This window comes from Helianthus annuus, chromosome 4 (genome assembly GCF_002127325.2).
Source record: "Helianthus annuus cultivar XRQ/B chromosome 4, HanXRQr2.0-SUNRISE, whole genome shotgun sequence".
NCBI classification, from domain to species: Eukaryota; Viridiplantae; Streptophyta; class Magnoliopsida; order Asterales; family Asteraceae; genus Helianthus; species Helianthus annuus.
In genome coordinates this window covers 157,337,231-157,347,357 of record NC_035436.2, presented here as the reverse complement: position 1 = coordinate 157,347,357, position 10,127 = coordinate 157,337,231, and positions in this window count along the sequence as shown.

Genomic DNA, 10,127 nt, shown 5'->3' with positions numbered 1-10,127 from the left:
TCCCCTCTTTTTCTGAGGAAATGGCTCTTCAGATTGAGCCTTAAACACAAAGATTCCTTCTTCTGTGTCAGCAGAATACCCTGAGAGGGCAGGCTGAGAAGAGGAGGTGCCTTCGCTCCTAGGCGAACCAGACAGTTGACGATAGGCGTCAGAGGGTCCTTGGTCGCTCATACTGTAAACTAACAAATAGTCAGATAACACATAGCAAGAAATACAATTATACACGTATTTCCACAATTTATTTCCTAACACTTTGAATTTTGATGACAGCAGAACACTTCTGTGGCTGAATCAGTGGCATAGCTCTGATACCACCTTCTGTCACAGCCCCCGATCCCTAGTTCCCGGGAACGGGCGGCCGTGAGCCAGTTTCGGTGGTATCACGTTTATTTATTCAATTTGGCAGCGGAAATTTTCATCAGGACCGTAATTAGGAAATGTTAAATCAGAGTAAACCACCTCGTTTAATAATATTAAACATATGGGTAAAACCCAAGTTTCCAGTACACACATTTTATAGGAATAAATTCTATTTATTTAATAAAAACATCCATTTTATTCTTAGATAACTTTATTGCCACTTTTCCAAGCCTTCAGTGCTGTCCAGCTGGCTTCTATTTGGCTTTCACATTTTGTTACCTGAAACGCGTTTTAAAAACATTTTGTCAGTGGGAAATACTGGTGAGTGAATCCCAGTTTAATCAAGTTTAAGTAAAAACCAATTTGCAGTATTGAGGGCACATCCGCAATTACATTTGTATCAAGACATCACAATTAACATCAGTGGTACGGTCATACTCAACTTATGGGATGTTACCATGTTGGTGCAGTTGTCTGTCGACTACATCTTCGTTCGAGTCTTAGGGTAGGGCTGATTGTATTGTGAACGGAAAACGAGAAATCTTGTACTTGGTAGGTTCGCTTATAGGGTATATAAAGTGGTCCGCTTATTAGGCACTTTATACATAGGTTCGCTTATCTGTCACTTAGGTGGTTCGCTTATGTGACATGATGAGTGGTCCGCTTATATGGACATGTCCATATAAGCGAACCATGGTGCCTATATTTATGTGTGTCATATGAGCGGTTCTAGTAACAGTTTTGTGTGTTTTGAAGGTGTAACGGCGAAGCTCTGCCCGTTTGTCTCTAGAATCTTGTATATTTGTCATATAATCAATAAAGGAGACGTTAAGTAGTGAAATCAAGCTTTACGAAGACCGAATCAATGAATTCCGCCTCTGATTCTGTCTAAGCGCTCTTATGAACGACTCGTTAGGTCTCAAAACGGTCCTGCAAGTGGTATCAGAGCTCAGGAAGAAGAGTTCTTACCGTTTAGCTCGTTTTCGCTCGAAAATTCTGATTTCTACACCTTCTTTTATCAGTTCGGGGAGTTTTAACGGTTGAAATTGGATAAAAATTTCACAGATTGTACATTATAGGACATAGACAAACCCTTGAAAGTTTCGGACTGAAATATAGCTTAAAAATGGGTCTAATCATGTTCGAAAAGAGATCCGCTCGTACGTACATTTGATAGGTCCGCTTTTCTGGTCATATTCTAGTTCGCTCATTTGCACAGAATTGAATCTGGTTCGCTCCAAATTGTTGTGTGGTTCGCTCATAAGTACATTTTTGGTTCGCTCAAGAGTACACTCTAGGTCCGCTTATTTGATCATCTCAGTCCGCTCCAAATAATACTTTGTGGTTCGCTTGTGTGTTCATTTCTAGTTCGCTTATTCGAACACAAGTTGGTCCGCTTTTGTGGTTTTGATCAGTTTCGCTTTTAAGAACAAAGATTTGTCGAGTGTATTCGAACGATGACAGAAATGATTTTTAATGAACAAGAAAATAATAAGCTTGAAAGCCTGAATAATTGGTATATGAGAACTGTGGATACCAATTATAGGAATGTGAGTACGGACATTTGGGTTAAAAGTTTTGAACTTTTCATATGTCAAAAGGATGAAACATTGAATGAGATGGAAGCACGATTTAAAGTTCTAACAGACAATTTGTGGAGAACGGGTATTAAAATGTCAACTGATGAACATATATTGAAATTGACAACTGCATTACCTGCTAAATGGGATGAATTCATGGTTGAGGTAAAAGGAAAATATTTTTTCCAAGAGCTTAATCCACATCAGTTCTTTAATGAGGTTTATGCAGAATGTCGTAAGGAAGAAAAGATAAGAAGGGAATTTTTGAATGAGATAGGAAAGAATTTACAAGAATTCGAATTAGATGTGATTACAGAAATCGATAAAAGAGTTCGGATATGTCTTGCAACAAAGAGGATTCTGAAATATGATATTAAAAGGAAATGTTATATTGATGAAAGTATGAATCCTTTTAATTTTGTTAAACTTTTTGGTGCAGGAACATACAAGACGGTAAAAGATCAAGAATCAAAGATTGAAGAATCTGTGAAGAATGACTCTTCAAGTTCTGCATCAGTGTGCTCAAAATGTGACAGCTTCAAGACTGAAAATGACAAACTCTGGAAGGATGCGGAAAGTTTGACATCAGAAGTCAAGAAGTTGAAAGAAGAAAAACAAACTGATGAAAAGCAGATTCTTATTTTGAAAGAAAATCGTGAGAAGTTGAAAGTTGAAAATGACAAACTGTTAAGTAACATGAACAGTTTGACATTTGAAAACAAAAAGTTGAAAGAAAAAGCAAAAGTTTTTGAAGGAAAAATTAAGGATTTTGAAATGGAAAAATTAAGAAGTGAAAAAGAATTTCAAAACCAAATGAAAATTCTTGAAGATGAGAGAAATGTTTTTAGTCAAAATAACATTGAGAAGCAAAAATTGATCAATTCTCATCTTCAGAAAATTATAAATTTGGAAAAAGAAGGTGAACGTGTTCAAAATAAAATCAAAGAGTTGGAAAAAGAGCTTGAAAGTAAACAGAAATCTTCAGAAGATTTGGATTTCTGGATTAAGCTTGAAAACAAGAATCTGAAAGCGAATGAATCAAAACTTCAGGAACAGATAAAAATTTTGAAAAATGAAAAATCTGTTCTTGAAAATTTGAAGCATGAGAATGAAGAAACAATCAAGACTCATTTTGGGAGAATATCTCGGCTTGAAAGTGAAGCTGAGGATTCAAGGAACAAAATTGAGGAACTTGAAAAGAAATTGAAAGGTTTTGTGACATCCTCTGAGTGTTTGAATATCCCCTGTCCAAAACCGATCAATTCTGTTCCAATAAGTGACAATGTCACAAACTTTGATAATGTCAAAGTTAAAGATTGTGGTGTGAAATCTGACGTTGAAAATAAAAAAATCTGAAAAACAAAAATTATTTTTGAAATCAAAAGAAAAATTTCAGAAAACTGTTCTGCAATCGACTGATAAGGGAGAATGCTCTAAGCAAAAACCTTTGAAGAAGAAAGTGGAACAGAAACAAAAAGTTAATAAAAGTTCATCAGATCGAGCATCCAATCGAAATGAAAATTACAAAAAGTAAAAAATGAAAACTCAAAAAATGTTGGTAATAAGTGGTGCAGGTCGGACCACAGTGCTCAAAAGCCAAATTCAGCAAACTTGAGGAAAGAATATCACCAAGCCAAACAATGTTTTGATCTGAGCGTTTGGACTCAAAATGGTGATTGGTACGATAACAGAGTGTGTTACAGCTGCGGATATCACGGACACATTGCTGTTAACTGCCAGTATTGGAGTTATGAGACCAGGAGGTGCTTTAACTGCAACATCAAAGGTCACGTTGCCCGAGATTGCCCAAGGAGATCGAATGAAAGATTGAGGGCTAATTCTCAGAAATCGACAAAGATTCCAGTCAAAGTCAAGCCCCAGGAACAGAAGGTTCTGAAACCTAAAGTTCAAGAACGGTCAATTCAGGAAAAGAAAGTTAAACTTTCACAGGGGCAGAAAGACAGACTGAGGAAGAAGAGGAAAAAGGCAAGAGAGTATCTCGAAAGGATTTTGTCCTCGGGTTCATCCGTTGGGAAAAATAAGAGTTCTGATGAATCGAATCCTTTGTTTGAAAAGTCTAGCAAGACGAATTCATCAGATACAAATCTGAGGACAGAACAGAAAGAAGAAAAGAGAAAGAAGAAAATGGTCGGCGATGAATCTGATGTGTCAAAGTCAGACAAGCCACCTGCAGGCAATGATTCTGGTTTGTCAAAGCCAGAGGAGCCATTGGTTGAGGTAAAAAAGGAGAGTTCTAGTTTAACAATGGATGATGCAAATTTTCCACCATTGTTGAACAAGAATTCGAAATCACTCAAGGCTGGTCAGGCTTGGGTGAATCTTTTCAAATGAAAAACCCTAACTTGCCGGAGCTCCCAGGTTTGTAAGCGTGGAGCATGAATCGGCATCCTTCTAAATCAGTGTTTGAGATTTTGCAGGAATTGCCGGAGATCCAAAGATGGTATCGTGGATCATGAATCGGCATCTTTCTAAAATTCTAATCGATAACGTCAATCAAACAAACGGTAAAAAGGTTTGTTTGTGATTTTCTTACAAGTGGTATTAGACGAATTTATGTTTCGCAAGTGGTTCAGAATGAGAACTAGTTGATCATACAAGTGGTTAAATCAAGGTCATTAATTTGAACTTGAGTTAACTATCATTCATAAGATTGGTAAAACAATATGATGATTTGAACCTCAATTTTACAAAAGGTAAAAACAACTAAACTTATTTTCCCGGAAAAACCATTCTGATTAAAACAAACTTAAGTGTTTTGAAATCATTATGGGAAAATAGTTTTGTTGTGAGGGGGAGTTCTGATTGTTTAAGCCAAACGGATGGAGAATTGAAGAGTTTCGATATCAGTTGTCATGTTCTGTACAGTTTGTTTTCAATTTTTACTAGATGTATTTGAATTTTAGGGGGAGTAAGAGTTTTTAGAAAATCCAAAAACATTAGAAAATTTGAAAATGTCAAAAACATTGTAAAATTTAAAAAATGAGTTTTGTTGCGAAACAAGAGGAAATGATAGTAAATCAGTTGGACTATCACAGCACGCTAAAGAAATGTAATGCCAAATGTGATAAACGGTCTCACTGATGATGTGACGATAGGTTTTTATACATTTAGTAGATTTATTCGGGATATAAACCTAAAATTTCAAACTTGTGAAATTTGTGGGGAACACTACTTGGATATATAGGTAACCCCTGAAATCTCGTTTGAAAGGTTTCGTATTCTGATATACTAGGTGTTTATACTCTATGATGTTTGGGGTATTATTCCGGGACTTCTGCTGAACGGTAGTTCTGACCTAGTCCTTGGCTAATACTTTATCCAAAATGCTTGAAATATAGCATAAAGCCCTCAGCTGATTAGACAATAAAATTGATAATCATCTGTTGTAGCTGAAAAGATCCTCTAAAGGGGACACAATGCAAAGTCGAAACTGATATCTCTCTGCTGAACGGAAGTTCTGACCTGAGATCCCTCAGTTCTCGCATCTTTCCCCTAATTTATGTACAGATATCATTGTAGTATTCATACCTGTAAGACTGAATATTGGCATTCTGGATACGGGAGTATATTCAAGAGGTGGGACACATGAATTGAACTAACTTCATAAAAAAAACTTAAATAGTATCCTAACTAGATTGAAAATTGTATGAAAATTTAAGAGGACAACTATATCGTCAATCTATGTGAACCGTTTAGAACTTAAAACGATTAGAAGCTTAACGGTGCTTGTGATGTGTCTCAAAAACTGATATGATCCTCTTGCACAAACTCACAAAAATATGTTTGTTCTACATTTAAATTTCTGTCTTTGCATTTACGTTTCATATTTTGAAAAATCCAAAAAGATTTTCGACAACTGATGTTGAAGAGCTGATTTTCAAAATCTCAAAAGCTAAACTTGATGAACAGACAGGTTGGTTAAGTGGTTTGAAATGTTTAAAATAATTCATTAGGTTGAATCAGAAATTGGAATGTTTCAAATTTGTGATCAGTGTTTAATTGTAAAAAGTATCAAATGATTAGTTGATTCATTAAGTTACAATTATTTTGGTTTATAATAGAGTGTTTGAGTGTTGCAGGTTTCTGATCCTGTTGCTACAGAAAGCCAGGAGGTATAGCAGAACCTGAGGAGAGCTTAAACTGATAAAGCCAGGATTTGATTTCAATGGTGATAACAAATGCCAGACAGCGATCCCAGCTCGTTGATAGGGGGAGTCTGATGAAAGTTAGAGCCAGAGAAAGATCTAGGCACATGATTCCAGGATGAAGTTCTTGAAAAAGATATGATTCCAGGCAGAGTTCCTGAAGAAGATCGAACAAGATTGAAGAGCTGTGAATGATTGAAGACTCTCACTGAAGATTCCGTCAACATTCAAGGGGGAGTCTGTTGGTGCAGTTGTCTGTCGACTACATCTTCGTTCGAGTCTTAGGGTAGGGCTGATTGTATTGTGTACGGAAAACGAGAAATCTTGTATTTGGTAGGTTCGCTTATAGGGTATATAAAGTGGTCCGCTTATTAGGCACTTTATACATAGGTTCGCTTATCTGTCACTTAGGTGGTTCGCTTATGTGACATGATGAGTGGTCCGCTTATATGGACATGTCCATATAAGCGAACCATGGTGCCTATATATATGTGTGTCATATGAGCGGTTCTAGTAACAGTTTTGTGTGTTTTGAAGGTGTAACGGCGAAGCTCTGCCCGTTTGTCTCTAGAATCTTGTATATTTGTCATATAATCAATAAAGGAGACGTTAAGTAGTGAAATCAAGCTTTACGAAGACCGAATCAATGAATTCCGCCTCTGATTCTGTCTAACCGCTCTTCTGAATGACTCGTCAGGTCTCAAAACGGTCCTACATACCACGCCAGTAATCAATTTTGTATACAAAACCCCAACATACCCACTATAATTGTATTCTTTACAAATACTCAATAACTGCTTTGTATATATTTAACAAAGTGAGGTTTTGTAAAAACTGTTTATAAAAAGGAGATTACTCACATTGCTGTTTTAGGTTTTTCGTAGGGATTTCCTAGAAATAATCTATAAATTACACAAATGCACGTGTGTTAGTATAATAACCCATTTTAACATTAGTAATACCCTCCCCGAGACGGCATTCCAACGACTACGTCGGGCAGAACCACGACAGCCATTACGGAACCCTAGATCAATCGAGCAGCGTATCTAATACGTCTCCAGGGGTTATAATACTTACATCGTAGCAGAACCTCGCTATTTTAGGGGGTATAATGCCCGGGTATAATAACGCCACTATAGAAATTTAGAAAGAAAGAAAGTTGAACGACGGACTGAAGGCTCGTTGCCTTCTATTTATAGGGCTGAAATCGCACTTCCAGGCGGCCCGCGTAAAGTAAGGCTAGGCCTTACGCGGCCCGCGTCAATGTGCGGTCAACGTATAGCTTGGCCCGGTCACCACCTAGGTTCGCCGTGTGTTGGGCCACGTGGCGGCCCAGGGCTGTGCCACAATTCAGGACACTCGCGGCCCGCATGGACTTAAGCGATCTTATACGCGGCCCGCATCGACTAACGTTTTAAACGGAGTCCAATTACATCCTAATGCGGCCCGCATGAGCTTGAGGTGAGGTCCTACGTGGCCCGCCTCAGCTTATCTTTTAGGGTTTTTAATTTATTTTATATGTTATTTTGTATTTTGGGTTCGGTTTTCACATACGGGGCACATACAAAAACATATTGAAACGTTTTAAAATATATTAGGGTGTCAGAACTATTATGAGGGTGTTGGTTTTACCGAGGGTTGTTATAACAGCTTTGTCTTGTACATGGCAATGGCAGCGGAGATTTTAGCACCCTCCATGAGCTCATGCTTCTCATAGTCAGCGTTGATCAGAACTTTAGCCGTCTGGGTTTTGGCATCATTGAGGTCCTTTTCAGCATCATTGAGGTCCTTTTCAAGAGAAGCAATCTTGTGATCCTTGAGCACCGCTACTTGTTGAAGGTCCGAGTACTTTAGCTCAACTTCTTCAACATTGCCTACGTAGTCCTCGATTTCAGCAAATTTCTGCAAAAAGACGATATAAAGCTTAGGATAACATGATCCTCAAGTGGGCAGGATAATTAAGCTAAGTCAGTGATCCTTACCTCAGCAAAGTACTCAAGGAACTGATGACGGATCAGAGGCAAGCCTTGTAGATTGTCAGCCTCAGAGGTCTTCCTTTTCTTGCCACCCTTGCCTTTAGAAGTGGTTGCCTTGGGGATCGTGACAGTTGGACTGGCAGCAAGCTTCTTCTTTGAGGATCGGACAGTGTCAAGGTCAGTGACACTGAATTTGGAGGCAGATCTTGAAGATTTTCCAGCACCTACACATCCAAAACAGATAAGTATCCTTATTTCATTTTAATTTAAGCATTTAATTACATATAAACATGGATACTTACTCGACATAGTGACAGAACCTGAGGATGCTTCTTGAGATTCATGGGTGTTTGCTTTAAATGATCTTATTGCAGGATCAAGTCTTCGGAAAGCAGCAAGCCTTTCCTTTGTTGCAGGTGTCGTGATGAGGTGTGCGACAGTAATAGTTGCAAAATAGAGACAAAAGGATGTTAGTGATCCTCAAACAGAAACAAGTTTATCCTGTGATCCTTTTCAGGATCCTCTATCCTACCATGAGTGGTCCATTTTCCAGGCAGATCCTTTCCATCAGGGATAGAATCCCCTCTGACAAAGAAGAATCGCTGTTTCCAGTTGGTGTCATTCTTAGTGGCTTTGAAGATGGGGTGTTCTTCACCAGGTTTATGTTTGAGTAGATACCGGTGAGACCCATGGCTTACGAGGTCGTACATCTCTGCAAGCTCCGACATTCCCAGATCAATACCTTGCTGCTCAATGATTCTTTCGAGGGTATACAAGACCCTCCAGATCATAGGCATTGCTTGGATGTAGGAGATGCCAGTGAGAAAGAAGAATGATTGGGTGAAATCTTGAAAAGGGTATGTGTATCCTATTGTGAATGGGGTGACCGGAAAAGCTACCCAGGCTTCAGAAACAGAATCACTTAGAACGGTGGGATCAAATGGTTTGAAATCGGTGTTTGCCGGAAAGCAATGTCGGATTCTGTCTATTTGTGGATCATAAAGCAGCACCGTTCCTTCACAAAATCTTTGATGATTTTCTGGCTTTTTAGAGGACTATCCTTACGATGATCCTTAGCTGGCGAAGATCTCAGCATCATCTTGATTATGACGGTGGTGAAGAAGAACAGACAGCGTGAGAAGATAAAGAGAGAAGGGAAAGGGAAATACCTGATCAAGTCTCCGAATGAAGATTTAAAGGATGAAACGCACGAATTTAAATGCCCTCCAACCCTTATCTCTAACTTCAATTTATAATGATGATTTTGCAGGATAGTCACCTCAATGACGTCATGTTAGCAACGGCTAGTCAGGATTCAACAGCTATATATCCGTTGGTTGGTTACGGATAAGAACGAGAAAATATAACTCGTTATTTTACATTTTACTCCTTATATTTTGGGGGCAATTGTTAGGGGAAGATTTTCCAATGATCGGTGATCCTCAACTACTGTCAGGCTTAGTGATCCTCAATTCTGTTGAATTAGTGATCCTCACAGGTTATTGTGGGATCAGGATGATGGATCATCATAATGATCCTTACACTAACGATTGCCTGCTTTGTATATGATCTTGTTTTGTAGGAGTACGAGCTTGGACTTGGTCTTGGCGATATTCCTGGAGCATATTCCATACTTATTCCGCACGTGCTTAACTAAAGTGGACATTATGGAGTTCGTGGAGGACTTGCACAAAATGCGGAATGTTTGTTAGCTTAGATATTTTTCCATTTTTAAAGGGGATAGCGAGCTAAATAGAAACACTTGGCTATTTTTAGCTTAACACACACACTCGCAACTGCTCTCACCAGCTCTTGACAATTCACTTGGCGATTACATACTTTTTTGCACATTACACTATAGTGATCCTTGTAATTAGCTCGCTATCATCCGAAGTTGTAATACATTTTCTTGTTTAATCTGAGTTGGTGATCGGTAGTTTCCATCACCCGAGGTTTTTTATGCCGTAGATCAACTCTTGACCAAGGGCTTTTTCCTCGTATAAATCTCTGTGTCACTTGTTCATTACATTTCAGAGTGATCCTTA